General features: G+C 48.0%; 1 long non-coding RNA gene across 3 annotated transcripts in view; it reads left to right on the forward strand.

Moving 5' to 3' along the window:
- LOC140121135 (uncharacterized) overlaps positions 1–16,324 on the forward strand; it is a 135,544-nt gene that overhangs the window by 22,268 nt on the left and 96,952 nt on the right. The window contains exon 5 of one of the 3 annotated variants that reach the window (XR_011854035.1): positions 4,977–5,046. The exons of the other annotated variants lie outside the window; for them this stretch is intronic. This is a non-coding gene — a long non-coding RNA (uncharacterized lncRNA). The remainder of the gene's footprint in view (positions 1–4,976; positions 5,047–16,324) is intronic. 3 annotated transcript variants of the gene reach the window in all.

Here is a 16,324-nt window from a genome sequence, read left to right on the forward strand (position 1 = left end):
GGGCTGCTTAAAAAAATAAAGATCTACTTACCTTCCGGCACCCTCCGGTGTCCCGCGCTGCTGTCGCTCCGGTCCGGGCACCATGTAAACAAACATGGCCGCCGGAGAAGCGCTGGACTCAGCTTCCAGCTGGACCCGCCAACCATCCAGCCCGCATTCCAGTGCTGTGAATAGGGACGAGTAGGCGTGGCCGGCCACGGCCGGCCGTAAGCTGAGTCCAGCGCTGCTCCGGCGCCCGTGTTTGTTTACATGGCGCCTGGACCGGAGCGACAGCAGCGCGGGACACCGGGGGGCGGCGGAAGGTAAGTAGATCTTTATTATTTTAAGCAGCCCCCTCCGGCCACCTTTAGTTTTTTTTCATAACTCTCGGACAACCCCTTTAGTATAAAAACTAATAAGCAAATATTCTTCATGGATCACCCAAAATATAAACATACACAAATGGCCAAAGAGAAATGCAATAAAAAGGGTTTTCAGAGAATCCTGGTAAACCAAGCAGGGGGTAAGCAAAAAAAAGTGAGATTATCAGCAGTGGCCCCTGAATAATCTGTCCCTGCCGCTGCAATTCCAATGTGTAAGTAAACTTTACTTTTAAGATTTTCAAGTCCATGCAAAAATCCCATTTTTGTCTTAGACTATTCAATAATTGTCGAGGACTATTAAGGCCAAAGATTGGCTGCGGTGGTTTGGTTAATGTAAATGAAGTTCTTACCAAAGGGCAAGGGAACAGCGACTGGCAGGGAATAACGGTGCATGATTGAACTTGTGAGACAGATGAGTCATAGTCCTGACATGAACCTAACGTAGACTTTGTGACAAGTTGTAAATCAGCATTCCCTGGGATCCTGCATGTATCTGACTTTCAAGAAGAGTAATAAAATTTTTTAGCATCACTCTTAACATAATTGATTCACAGAAATGAAAATCTTACAGAATCATGCTGAAGTCAATCATGATGGAACCTTTTTGTAGTTTGAAAATGAAGAGGACCCTAGAATCAGAAGGTGTCCCACCATTGCATCCCCAGTAGATTATGTGTATTATGAGGTTCCGAGGCAGCTGAGGTGTGTATTATGAGGTTCTGCAGAAGCTGAGGTGTGTATTATGAGGTTCCGCAGCAGCTGAGGTGTGTATTATGAGGTTCTGAGGCAGCTGAGGTGTGTATTATGAGGTTCTGCAGAAGCTGAGGTGTGTATTATGAGGTTCCGCAGCAGCTGAGGTGTGTATTATGAGGTTCTGCAGCAGCAGTGATGTGTATTATGAGGTTCCACAGCAGCTGAGATGTGTATTATGAGGTTCCGCAGCAGCTGAGATGTGTATTATGAGGTTCCGCAGCAGCTGAGGTGTGTATTATGAGGTTCTACAGAAGCTGAGGTGTGTATTATGAGGTTCTGCAGCAGCTGCGGTGTGTATTATGAGGTTCTGCAGCAGCAGTGATGTGTATTATGAGGTTCCACAGCAGCTGAGGTGTGTATTATGAGGTTCCACAGCAGCTGAGGTGTGTATTATGAGGTTCGGCAGCAGCAGTGATGTGTATTATGAGGTTCCACAGCAGCTGAGGTGTGTATTATGAGGTTCCGCAGCAGCTGAGGTGTGTATTATGAGGTTGAAGTTTCAGTTTTATTACTTGGCAGAGTGGAGAGGCACACATTTTTAGGTTTGCCCTGCTGGTTAAATGACCTCAAAAGTGCCCTGACCATGACACGACTGTTTGGGATGATAAACTAGGGAATATTTCAGGGAACAGGAGACTGTTTCAGTTTTTGAATTTTTAACGCTGCCACTTGAGTTCACTGCAAAGGGGCTCACTGAGGCTCTGTCGCCCAGGGGCCTACTGAAACTTGGAGCCGGCCCTGGGTGTCATATTGGTAAAACCCTTGACGATAGTATCACCTATCATCACATTACAATCAACGGAATTTGTCAAAATTCAATCTCTTCTTCCATGTTTTGCCACTAGTTATGGATCTTGAATTTTTAAACATTATTATCTTTGGGTGACCGAAGATATAAGTTATATATAGAACGTTCTTTTATCAGCCTCATGTACAAAGGACAAATTCTTCAGTGAAAAAATTGACTGATCCTACAAGTGTAATGCAAGCACAAGGTAGACATATTAACCTCCAGTTGGCGTGGTGGTGAAGTCTCAAAGTGCTTGAGATATCCCTCTCAACAAACCTAACTATTTAATGAGTGAAATCATTCCTCGAAGTAGCAGGTTTAAGGACACCTCTTAGGGCTGGTGACAGTCGGGGCGTTCAGGTTATTAGGCTGGAGATTCCTGAAATGTGCAGCACTCCGAAAGTTTATCGTAGACTGAGCGCTGAGTGTTGGATGAAAGCGAGTGTTGACTGTCAGAAGATGTGAAAGTTATGGAAAGAAAGATTTAGATGATAAGGTTGTCAGAGCTGGCAGAAAAAAATCAGTGGAGAATTTTTTGGTACAAAATGATGGGATTAGAGGTATGATTTTGCCCAAATTTAATCAGCGACATCATTTATGATGTAAGAGGGTTACGTAGCAACCACCAGAATGCAGAAGAAGTGATAGGAGCGGTCTTTGAAAAAAGACATTTGTCCATCAAGTTCAACCAAGGAAGGGATTGGATAAGAAAGGGATTTAAGAGAAATAATTCTATATTATAACATAACCGTCAATGTTTCAATTCCCTTTTATAGTGTAGGATCAAGCTTTTGGCACTGGGCATGTGCAAGACAGCTTAGCCAATAACTGGCTGAGGTGGGTCTGAGCTCCAGCCAGTGATAAGCTGCCTCTTCTAGAGCTTCCTGTGGCACCAGATGACACCCAGGAAGTTATACACAATGGGAATAGGGAGCACACGAATCGGTCATGTGCCCTGTTTGCAAGTGCAATACCATGGAAGGCCACTTAACAAGTTACGGTGCAATGCTTGGTACAGTGCCTTTTCGAATAGCTGATAATTGAAGGGGTTCCCAGGTTCAGACCCTAAGTGATCTGATATTAAAGGGGTTGTCCAGCTGCTAAAGTATAAATTTAATTTTTCCCCTCACCACTGGACAGGGGTTAACCTGATGATCTCTGGGGGTTCCAGTGGCAACTTGCAGCAAAAATTGCAGTGGAAAATTTTATTTTAACAAAATGGTAAGGTCCAATCACCAAAATGGGGGTCCATTGTACCCCAAAAGAAAAAGCAGCCCTTCTGACCTGCCACTCCAATAATTTGGGGAACAACGTGGGTAACTTGTTACGACTTGACAATCCCTTTAATGATAGATGATAAGGACAGATTATAAAAATATTCCTAAAAGGAATACTTCAGTCAAAGCCAATTCATTGAATTCTACCTTGTGCAGGACCTGACGGAAGGAGAATGACTCTAGGTCCTAGGAATACAATGCAAATGAGTCATGCTCCTCCCCTCAGTTCCTGCACCCAGGGGTGGAGTAAGACCGCCATAGTCCCTGGACAGTATAAATATTATAGCCCCGACAAGTCTGGAATTCACTTCCTGCATATGGTACTAGAATCAGCTTCTTGGGGAAAATTTTGTGGGTGGTTTAGGTGGCGTAGGGCACCCTAGAAGGCTTGGGCTCAGGATACTACCCCAACCACCTATATTATGACCCACTACTACCTGCACCATGCGTTATTCAATGCATTGGCTTTGACTGGAGTGTACCTTTAAGTAGAATTCTTATTAGGTCCTGACATCTCGGACCAATCTTGGATCTGAGTATCAAGGGGGCACAGTGTGGATTCAAAGCTGTGCACCTTCTGTGGGTTCCATGCACAACATCTCTCGTGGTCACCCGGTGTTGTAGGCCAGTGATGGTGAACCTTTTAGCGGCCGAGTGCTCAAACTGCAACTCAAACCCCCCTTATTTATTGCGAGGTTCCAACCAAAAATTAAAGCAGTAACTTATTGCTCCCTGTTCAACAACTTTCAATCATATTGGCCTCCTGAGGACAGCAACACAGTAGAAAGATGGAAAATTTTCATCATTTTAGTGTCTTTTCAGTGTCCTCGGTACAGAGAAAATCGTGGGGCCAGCAGGAGGTCCTCCAAAGATAATTTGTCCCTGTATAATTCTCCCTCTTCCTACATCTTTTAAGTTGCTTGGAACTGCAGGAATATTCTTGTGTGCTGGGGCAATGGCCCAAGTGCCCACAGAAAGGGCTCTGAGTGCCGCCTCTGGCACCCGTGCCATAGGTTCGCCACCACTGGTATAGGCGACTTCAGCCTCCACCATTCATTAGATCAGCCCCCCTAGCCCCTACTTTTTCCCTGCTACACTCCTATCTTCAGTTTCCCATTAACTCCTAGACTTTAATTTCTTCAGAAAGGGATAACATGCTCAGCTGAACTGCTTAGGTTTTAATAACTAGTTAATAAAATGCAGTAAGTTTACCTGCAGTCCCATGTAAGACCAATAATCTTACAGTCTTGTGCCAAGCCCCACTACATCTGTACTTTGCTGCACCTCCCCTATAAATACGACTACTCTATTCAGCAGTACAATAATAAAACTTCACCCCGTCGTGGAGCGGAGCAGTCATTAGATACATTGTATTAAGCGTTGCGGTGACTGGTGAGTAATCTGTCGGAGAACGTCTCTTGCTATTGTCTGAACGCAGCTGGTGTGTATTCCAGTGAGATGAAAGTGAAAGAAAGGCCTCAAGATTGCAGATGCCAGTTCTTGGCATCTGGTCACATTTTTTTATAAGATCTCGGCTGTGGCCTGAGCCTATCAGCGATGAGTGGGAAGGAGGAGTAGCGTGCACTGTTCCTATGCTGACTGCAGCTGATCAGGCCCAGCACTAGCTGCACGCACAATACATGGCGGCCCAGAGGCTTCCAGCTCCTCCGCCAGTCATACACAGGGCATATGCCACTCATATATCAATCATCAGCAATTACATTTTCATTGAAGGCTGTCATAATATAGTGTTCTGTAATTAGTGTATAATACTGCTGAATAATTTACTGACAGGACATGATGGATGCCTCCGAAATAACCAGCCACATCATACGCCTGCACCTAGGCTCCCTGCTACTTCATGGTACTATATGTTATTCTATAGATTCTCATATTACAGATACTATTTATTCATCTATAATTACATAATAGATTACATAATATTATACAGGTTATTTATATTGTATTATTCTATAGGATATATTTAATATCCTATTTTATTGAATATGCTGTATTAAATACAGGCAGTCCCCGGGTTACGTACAAGATAGGTTTCAAAGGTTTGTTCTTAAGTTGAATTTGTATTTTGTTTTTATTATTGTAGCTCCAGATAAAAAAAATTTTTTTGCCCCAGTGCCAATTGGAGTTTCACATTTTTTTGCTGTAATTGGACCAAGGATTATGAATAAAGCTTCATTACAGACACCTTACAGCTGATCTTGCAGGCAAGATGAAGCGCTAACCTGTGCGCGAAACGACTCGTCCCTGAACGAAATAACGCATCCCTTTGCATAACCCTCCCCTGCTGTGTACGCCATGTTTTAAATATGGATGAATAAAGAAATTGAAGTTTTACAAAGGCGGTGAGTGCCAACTTTTTCTTCTCTTCTACGAAGTTCTTGTACATGACTGTCTGCTATAGTTAGAGCACCACGCCAAAAAACCCCAAGTCTTACGGTTTTTACTCTTGACCGGCTCCGGATCAGAGCCCCTACTATCACGAAGACGTAGGACCTCTCTCAATAGTGCCCCCGACCTCCCCTCTTTTTTCCGTTAAAGCATTCAGAGAGCTTCACCAGAGGTCACAGTGGGCAGAGGGGTCCGTCTTTAAATAGGGGTCGTCTGTAAGTCGGGTGTCCTTAAGTAAGGGGACCGCCTGTACCATTAATTATTGTATATATATATATATATATATATATATATATATATATATATATATATATATATAATTATTGCAAATCAAACTTTTTAGAAGAAATATCTGATAGACTTTGTTTTTAAACATTTGTTTGACCTCATTCCCGGCTATGGAGCTAGAACGTGCCCTCATCCTAAATCATTCAAATAACAAATATTAACAAATCTTCCTCAATCCCGACCTAAAATTATTGCATAACTCAAACCACAACGTCAAAAGTGTTACAGACCCCAGATTTTTAAATAAGTACAGACTCCAGACCTTTCTCCTGTAAATGAAATTGTTCAGCTTCCTTAATGCAACTTGGTGTTAAATGTAACCAAGATAAATTTAGTTGCATCTTCCAGTCCAACCAAGGGTGAACACATAAGATTGAGGGCTCCATCTGAAGAATAATGTAATGGTCTTGTTCCACCAGGTCACCACAGACCTGCTTTCTTGCAGATGGTTCTTAATAAAGCCGGCAACAGAGTGGCCCACCGGAGGATCAGAGAATTGTTTGGTAGGCCAAACCTAATTCTATACTTCAGAGGAACAGCATAGGACAGCCAAGTTTAAAGGCTACTAGGATCTCGTTGCTGGGGGCTGATGGAGGGTCGACCCAGAATAATTGTATCTTATGTGCCAAAGGAATTCCATTCTGACACTAACTGTGGTGATAAATAGGAGACCTGAATCTTTTGCATCCAAAAAAGCAGTTAACCTAGCAGTAGAGTGATATATAGGTAAGTGGTCTAGAACTTAAGCAGGAGAATGCTTTTAAATAAAATTATGTCTCTGCTTGTGTGCTGCTGAACAAGCTCTATATACTGTAATGCCTGAATCCATTCCTGCTGAGGTCAATCTGTGATATAGTGAGACAACGACGGAGACCTGCACTGAACCCCAAATAACAGCTCAACAGGAGCAGCCTCACCTCTCTACCTGCTCTCGTTCATCCATGGCGCTGTCCATCACTGTCGGGTCTCTACTAGTACACTGAGGCCGATTGTGTCATCCCAACACTGCTACGCACATGCTAGAACAAGGTTTCAGGCTGTATACCTGGACAACCGCTTTAAGCAGTGAAGTGTAGCACTGTGGTTGAACGGGAGTGTCAAAAGACATGAGTATAAGTGGTTAATTAATTTTAAAGCTCCCTCAGCCATATAGAAAACAATGTACATAGCTGGACAACCCCTTTAACATTACCTGCCCATTCAATCTTGTGCTGGAGGCCAAGTAGTGGCTTCGGCTGCTCCCATTGAGCTGTTTGGTCATAAAGTTGCCAAAAATTAGCCGTCTAATAAAAAAAGGCCATAGACAAGACCTCTTAAAAGGGTTCCCCCCCCCCCCAAAGATCACATAAGGGGGGGTCTGATGTACCACCGTCGGACCTGTCGTTGCTTCCCGAGATGAGCGGAGCAGGCTGTCGCGCATGGCCGGGTTGACCCATTCATCTCTCTGGAGTTGACAGAGATTGCCGAGGATGGCCAAGTCCACACTATGTTGTTTCTACAAATATAGACAGTCTTAATTCAAACCCCAAAATGTATACAGATCCAGGGTCACAACTACAAAACCCACACCTGACCCTCTTATATAATACAGACTACCAACCTGCAGATACACAACTCATACTCCATTTTTTCAGTCCTCCATTCCTTCTACAGTAGGTGCAGCTGTAAAGTATATAATGTACAAACTCATGCATGTAAGGGTCAAGATGTTGCCAATGACTGCCCAAATAAAATTAAAACCATACCCACCGGGAGCTCATGCCCCTTTAACCCTAACTAATATTCGCCGATAAAAATAAACACACAGAGACTTGTATTAAAGTTGAACATATGTGGGTTGACGTGAGGGTCGGCCACAGCTTTATATATTAATGTAATAAACATTTCTTAATTTTTTTTATATTTTTTTTTTGTATTATTTAAAACATAATCTGAACAGGTAACAAATTTAAATAATAAACAAATAAATAAACCGCCAGCTGTGACAAAAGCAACGCCGAAAGTACCTGAAACAAAGGGAGGGCGGGTGGGAAACGCAATCTGGAAAGAGGGTGAGTGACGTCTGCAGCCCCTATTTATGCTATGCCCACTTCCTGTACCACCCACGACACAAGCCCGCCCCTAGTCACGTAGCCCCCACCTCCCTGGGATACGCAGGGAGACAGAAAGGAAAGGGAAAAACCACCTCAGTTAAAGAGGGCCTATTCCTGTACTTATAACCCCGCTAACTAAGACCCCTTTGTGCAGTCATTAGCCCAACGGCTATACGCCTCCGGGCTTGCAAGACTGCCCAAATAAAATTAAAACCATACCCACCGGGAGCTCAGGCCCCTTTAACCCTAACTAATATTCGCCGATAAAAATAAACACACAGAGACTTGTATTAAAGTTGAACATATGTGGGTTGACGTGAGGGTCGGCCACAGCTTTATATATTAATGTAATAAACATTTCTTAATTTTTTTTATATATTTTTTTTGTATTATTTAAAACATAATCTGAACAGGTAACAAATTTAAATAATAAACAAAGAGCAACAAAACCCCTCCCACCTGTATGCCTGCCAGCCAATGGGCATGTAGGCCAAATAACCAAACTAAACGCCAAGAAGGAGGTCGTGTACCACCTACACGACCCTCCGACCCCCAGCCAACCAAAACAGAGCCCTCTCGATGCCATCCTGCAACCCGGACAAAAATATATCCAGGCCGATGTCCGTAAGATGGACCCCGTCGGCCAACAGCAAACAGCTGTTATCCCCTTCCAACTGCCTGTGGCGAATAACAACGCCACCTCTGGCCCGAACAAACCTTGACACCCGGGTATTCAGCAACCTCCGCCCTCTCTCTATAGCCGCCACATCCCGGGCACCTTCCCACACAGCCCTCGGAATAATTTCCGACCGCACCAGCTGCCCAAAATACGAAGCAAACTGCTCCAGGTCGGATTGGATGAGGGCGATAAGCTCACTTAAACGGACGTGGCAGAGATCGTTGCCCCCGAGGTGAATGACCAAAACCGTCGGGACCGGAGGACGACGGTTGATCTCCACGACCTCTGGGAGAGCCTGCAACCAGCGCAGGCCGCGGAGACCAGAAGACCAGACGTCATAGAAACCCAACGCTCTTCCACCCGGGCGAACCTGGGCCCGATGCTCAGCCCAATACACGTATGAATGGCCGATCAGCCACACCGCCGGACGAGGACCTGGAAGAGAAAAAACTTTAACACAAAAGCAAATCAGGGCGTACATATCCCGCAAAACAGTTGGAACGCCATCTCCCAATGCGCTGCACATCCCCATCGGACAAACCCAACTCACTAGCCGTGGTCGCCGCCCCAATACGAAAGGAATGGGTCCCATACTCAGCCGAGGGAAGCCCCACCGCCTCCAGGGCTTTCTTAAATACAGAAGCAAATTGAAACCGAGTCAAAGGAGAAGAATCCCTGTGAACCAGGAACTGTTCACCCCCAACTCGTCTAGCTAGATACGCAGATACAGCGGACACAGGGCAGGCCTCGCCGTCAAAGGGACGCAATGATACCCAACAACCCCGCCTCCATATATCAGTTTTAGAGCGACGAAGCCTAAAGCGCAAACCAGTATTCGACAAAACCACATCCTCCATAAGCAAACCACCAGGACGTGTAGCACTCGGCGCCACTAACTCCGACACACGCAAGGCACCAAAAAACGCAAGGATAAACGCTGCCTGAAACAACAACACTTCAAACTCGTCCGAACACACCGAGGGAAGGGAGGCTAACAAGCGAAGCAAAATAGAAAAAGAAACCGGGCGACGAGAATCGCACCGCTTGGAACCTTTCTTCCAACCTTTCAAAACCTGCCGAACAAAAAAACACTTAGTCACGTCCTGCCACCCAAACAACTTAAAAAGAAAGCTAAACCTGTAAGGCGACGCTGCGCTACCAACCCCGAAGCCCCTTGCAAGCGCAAGCTATCCAAATACTGCAGCGTCACCGTCAATATCTGGCCGGGATCACCGCCACACACCCGTTCCCCCGCAAACCCACACCAATCCTGCCATGCTTTACCATACGCCGTCCACGTAGAAGGGGCCACCGACGACCTCACGAGCGGGACCAGCTGGCCTCCATCACGGTCCAAAGAGAACCCGGACAAGGGGTCCCCTGCAATTCTGCCGACGGACACAGATCCCGAAAAACCTGCCAACGAAAACGAGATAAAGCATCAGCCGCTGTATTCTCCACCCCGGGGACATGGCGCGCCCTAAAAGAAATATTGTGCTGAAGGCAGCGGAGCACCAATCTACGCAGCAGCACCAAAACTGGCAGGGAGGAAGAAGAAAGATTGTTAATTGCATGCACAACACTCAAATTATCAGTCCAGAACACGATAGATTTAGCAGCCATGGAAGCCCCCCACAATTCGACTGCCACTGCGATAGGGAAGAGTTCGAGAAGGGTGAGATTTCCGCACCAGCCCCGATCGCGCCAGGAAGGAGGCCACGCGTCTGCGCACCAGGCCGAACCAAAAATAGCACCGAAACCCAGCCCTCCCGAGGCGTCCGTAAACAGCTGGAGATCCGAGCTGGACTCCGGAGTTGACCGCCAGCAAGTGTGCCCGTTGTAGTCGGCAAGGAATAACTCCCACACACACATATCGTCTTTAATCTGCCTGGTGATGCGGACCCTGTGATGGGGGGAACTGGCCCCCACCGTCGCCAGCGACAATCTCCTCGAAAAAACTCGACCCATGGGCATAATACGACAGGCGAAAAACTAACAGGCCTAACAATGATTGCACCTGACGTAGCAGCAATTTTTTGGCACCCAAGCACGCCGAAATAGCAATGCGCAATTTCTGCAATTTATCTTCAGGAAGACGGAACTCCATAGCCACTGAATCGATTTCTATACCCAAAAAGGACAAAACCGTGCAGGGGCCCACCGTCTTTTCCGCCGAGAGGGGAACCCCAAAGCGCTGCGCCAAAAACTTAAAAGAGCTAAGCAGAAAATCGCAATGGGAGGAGCCACCCGGACCAACAAATAAGAAATCGTCCAAGTAATGGGTAACCAATGAGGAGGACGTTTCACGACGAAGAACCCATTTCAAAAAGGTGCTAAAAACCTCAAAATAATAACAGGAGATAGAGCACCCCATCGGAAGGCACATGTCGTAATAAAAGGCGTCATCCAATTGGCAACCCAATAAGTGGAAGCAATCAGCATGAACCGGCAGCAAGCGAAATGCAGATTCAATATCGGACTTAGCCATAAGGGCACCGGAGCCGGCATTGCGAACCAACTCAACAGCCCTGTCAAAGGACACGTAAGACACCGATATCAAATCCTTGGAGATTCCATCATTAACCGAAGACCCTGCGGGATAAGACAGATGGTGGATCAATCTAAATTTACCAGGCTCCATCTTGGGAACCACTCCCAAAGGGGAAACTCGCTAATTGGGAAAAGGGAGGACGTGAAAGGGGCCCGCCATGCGGCCCAACTCCATCTCCTTCCTAACTTTGTCCCTAGCCACATCTGGAAATTCCCGAACAGACTTCAAGTTCCTGGAAAATGACGGAAAATCCAGAGGCGCGAAGGGGATGAAAAAACCAAAATAAAAACCCGTCCTAAGAAGGGCGGCTTCCGCCTTCCTGGGATACAGTTCTAGCCACGGCAACATCTCTAGCACGCGCACCGGAGTCCTCTGCGCGTCTACCACCTTGAGATCGCGAGGGGACTGCCGCCGGACGGGAACAGCGGATCGTGGAATGGCCACCCCCGCAGTTGGAGCACTCATGCCGGAATTTACATGCGCCGTAGAAGCGGCAGTGGCCCTCATTAAACATCCAGCATGTCCCGGACCTGCGAGCCGCCCCCGCCCCAAGGGAAGCCCCAGGAGTGGATGAAGAGGAGGAGGAGGAGGCGACCCCAAGAAAGGGCCTCGGCGTTGTCATGAGCCGAAGCCAAACATCGGTTGCCTTAGAGTCCCAACCAACATCAGGACGCTGGGCCAACCTCCTCCTGAACTCCTCATCATACTTCCACCATGCGGACCCCATGGGTGCAGAAAGCACTAAAAATCGTGTCTAAATACACAAACAACTGCGGAGACCTATCAGGGAACTTCTGTGACAGCACACAACCCAGCACGGCGAAAGCCTGTACCCAATTGTTAAAGGTCTTCGCCACCCTGGGTTTCCTTTCCACCCCCCGTTCAAAACGGCGCTCCTTGTCCACAGTCACCGAATCCGCGGACACCAGGGACCAAATATCAATATAATCATTACGCAAAATCTTATCCCTGGTATCCTCGGACAGGCGAGTGCCGAGAAGAGAGACCCCACAGAAATAGGTATCCCTAAAAGCTGGAATGGAGGGAGTAAACGTCGAAGTGGAGGCCTCGGCCACCGACTTCCCCGTTGGAGGCGACAACACCCCAGCAGAAGCCGAGGGCGCCGCCCCCCAAGAGAGAACGCACAGAAGCAAACAGGGCAGAATCAGACACCGTCCCCCCCAAGCCTGCAGGCAGGCGGACTCACCAGGCGGAGCGGCAGATGACGGCGGAGCCACCGGAACAGCAGGAACCAGAGTCACCAAGGGAGTAGAAGCGGCAGGAGGCGCCGACACAGCAGCCGCCCGAGACGAAACTGTAGAGCCGCGAGAGCGGCGACTTCGCTGGCTGCGGCGATGATGATGCACCGGGCGACTGCTGCAACTGCGAGGCTCAGCCGATGCCATGGAGGAAGCCGAAGCGCCACAGGACCTGGAATAAAAGGAGGACAAAGAGCCACGCCTGTCCCTAGAGCGCCGCCGCCTGTGCCGTACGGATGGGGAACGGGAGGCAGTGCATCGCCTGGAGACGCCCGAACTGCCGCTGCGCCGGGAACTAGCCCCAGAAAAAAACGACGAGGCCCGGGACGCATCATCAGGGACAAGGTACGCAGGGCCCAAGTCCCCGGAGAGCATGGGCCCTACCAAGGGGGCGGGAACCACCAACTATCAAAATCAGAGGAGGAGGAAAGTGGAGGGGAGGCATCGTGTTCGACTGGGCAGGGGGCTGGGGGCCAAAGGTAGCAGCAGCCTGACCCCTGCCCAGTGGCCCAGTGTGAGGGGGAGGGGCCAGAGGCTCCGGGACGGGAGGCTGGGGACCATGAGACACTGCAGCCACACCGACACCATGGAACGGGACGAGGCAGAGAACGGAGCAGGGGGCTGGAGGATGATGTCTTCTGCAGCCAAACCCCTGCTCTGACCGGTGGACGAGGAACGAGCGCCAGCAGCGCGCGCACGGGGAGTGCGCGCTGCTCCCGGCAGCGCAGGTACAGGGAGAGGGGGAGGGGGAGGGGGGCGCCGAGCAGCAGCACGCGCTGCTGAAAAACCCGGCTCTACGCGCGGCGGGGGTGGAGGGGGAGGGAGACGCCGAGCCGCAGAGGAAGGCCGCGATCCCGCCGAAGCCCGGGACGCGGTGGACCGCGACCGGACTGACCGGCGCTGTGACTCCCCACTCGCCGACAGCTCCGGCCGCAGCACGGGGGAGGGCTCCCGACCGGCCACCTGGACGACTGCCACCACGGCCGGAGCCGCCGCGGCACCCAGAGCTGAGCGGGGGACAGAGGGGGCAGAGCGGGGACGCATGGCCACCGCAGAGGGAGAAAGCCGGCTGGGCGGCCGCGACAGCCTACCAGACCGTCGCTGCTGAGAGGGAGCAGGCGGGGGCATCTCAGAGGACCCAGAGGAGGCCTCCTCCAGGAGGGCCTGAAGCCAGGAGGACCCTTCGGCCCGAATCCTTTGCCGGACAGCGTCATCAGACATGGTGCCAGGTGAAAACGCAATCCGGAAAGAGGGTGAGTGACGTCTGCAGCCCCTATTTATGCTATGCCCACTTCCTGTACCACCCACGACACAAGCCCGCCCCTAGTCACGTAGCCCCCACCTCCCTGGGATACGCAGGGAGACAGAAAGGAAAGGGAAAAACCACCTCAGTTAAAGAGGGCCTATTCCTGTACTTATAAACCCGCTAACTAAGACCCCTTTGTGCAGTCATTAGCCCAACGGCTATACGCCTCCGGGCTTGCAAGGAAATCAACAAGAATGTAGAAAGGAGATGTAGACTCATCAGACAAGAGTTCTAGATTCTTCTACAGTCTTCTACATTTTTTTGCGATTTGGCAAGTATGAGAAACGATCCAAATAGTAGCCTGCCTAAAACAAGTATTTTACCAAACATCACACTTCAAAATCTATAAAATGCTCAACAAAAGTTTTTTTTATGATATGAGGTGATCTTAAAAGCCTAGTTATTAGTTCATAATCTTCACCAAACATCCATAGGGACATGTAAAGAAATTATTCACAGTGAAACCAAATCTCAGTCTGGCACCCAGACTGGATGAAGGGAGGAGCACGACTCATTATCTATGTATTCCTAGAAATATCCTAGGATCTAGTGTCCTGCTCCTCCCTTCAGCTCCTGCACAAGGTATAATAATTATTCCTTTATTTATAGCTTCATAGATTACGTTGCGCTGCACAGAGCTCGCCAAATCAGTCCCTGTCTTCATGGGGCTCACAATCTTATCAACCTACCAGTATGTTTTTTGAGTGTGGGAGGAAACTAGAGGACCCGGAGGAAACCCATGAAAACACTTTGCAGAAGTTGACCTGGATGAGACTTGAATGCAGGACCCCAGCGCTGCAAGGCTGTCGTGCTAACCACTGGGCCACCGTCCTGAATCAGGTGTGACTGGAGTGTTCCTTAAAATTTTAGTCTATAAGTGATAGGTGAAAACCTCTCTGACTAGGACAGGCTCTAGTTTTTAATAGATCATTCACACGATCCCACAACATCCATGGGTTTAAAAGTTTTTTTTTAATGTCATAATTCCCATCGCTTTAAAAAAAAAGAAGAATAAATAATTGTCATCCGTTCGGTCGATGATATTTATTTCTATGAGATGTCAGGGTTCTGTCAGAGCTCCCTTATTTCGATGGCAGAGATACGGAAACATGCTGTGTTGTTCTTTTCTATCAAGAGTGATGGAGCTACAAGTTTTGAACGTTTCACCTAAATGAGGTGTGATCATAGACTTGTCAGACGCACTAGAACAAAAACATGGGGCTTATTTACTAAGGGTCGCGGATCGCACTTCCATCGGACGTTGGCACCGTTTTCGGGGATTGTGTGGCTTTGACAGGTATTTAACAGGTGTCTGCGCTGGGATTGTGTCGGTTTTTGGCGCAGCTGCGCTGGCTTCAAAGCAACACAAATTGGGAGGGCGTGTCGTTGGACGATCCGTCAGATTCGGACTGAGCGCTGGATTTAACTTTCAAATTATATTGCAAGACCAAGCACCTACATGCACCAGGAAGAAGAAGGTGAACTCCGGCGGACCTGAGCGGGGAGCGACACATTCAGGATATCGGGGGCATGATCATGGCACTGTGCACAATGCAATCAGGTAAGTAAATGTGCCACATCATGTGCATAAAACACAGACGACAAACTGTAGCTCAGCAGCTCTCGTTGATAGCAAAAGCACAGAACTTAAGGGTTCGAGAACTTTTTGAGACTATGTCATGCGGTGACATTTTAGCCCACGTGCGCGATGACACGTCTGCCTCAAAAGGTTGTGATTCAGCAGCGAGTTACAGTCATGTACCCAAGAAAAGCTGCTCCGTGTGTAACAATGGGCTTTGACTATCTTCAGGAATAGCTCAGTCATCTGTATGTGCCTCATCCTCCTACTCTAGTGAGGGCGAATACATATGGTCACGTAAAGCGGGAGCATACAGAAAGCTAACTTTATGCTGTGTCACAGGATGACAAACAGATACCAAGAAAAGTATCTCCGGAATATCATCTGCCACGTTCCTTCCATCATCCACACAATCCAGTTCCTAGTCATCTCCCCCTCCCCTGTTTATTCTCTGCGATTCGCTGTGTCCCCTCCCTCTCTCCATAGCTGTCCATCTTCTTCTATTGTTCCATCTGACACCAGCGGCAGAGCTGTGACTTCTGAAAGACCTTCTGAGAGCTGGATAGAAGTCTGGCTATGGGGCTCGTCCTTATTAAAGTGTGTATATAGTGTATGTGCATGGTATTGTATGGGGTCTTGCTCTGCTATGTCCCATTCCTTACGTGAATGTTCATGCAAAGACTTCAGGAAATTCTGTATTTCTAGTGAAAATACTATAGTGAATATTACCTAATTAACCCCTTAACGGCCAGGCCCTTTTTGTTGTTGCGTTTTCATTTTTCCAACCTTCAAAAAGCCATAACTTTTTTATTTTATCCATGTAGAGAGCTGTGTGGGGGCTTGTCTGGTTTCATTTTTTGGGACTTTTGATGATGTTTTCAATGCCACCTTTTTGAGGACTGTACGACTTTTACCGTATATACTCGAGTATAAGCCGACCCGAGTATAAGCCGAGACCCCTAATTTTAACACAGAAAA

The sequence above is a fragment of the Engystomops pustulosus genome, chromosome 3 (assembly GCF_040894005.1).
Source record: "Engystomops pustulosus chromosome 3, aEngPut4.maternal, whole genome shotgun sequence".
In the NCBI taxonomy this organism is placed as follows: Eukaryota; Metazoa; Chordata; class Amphibia; order Anura; family Leptodactylidae; genus Engystomops; species Engystomops pustulosus.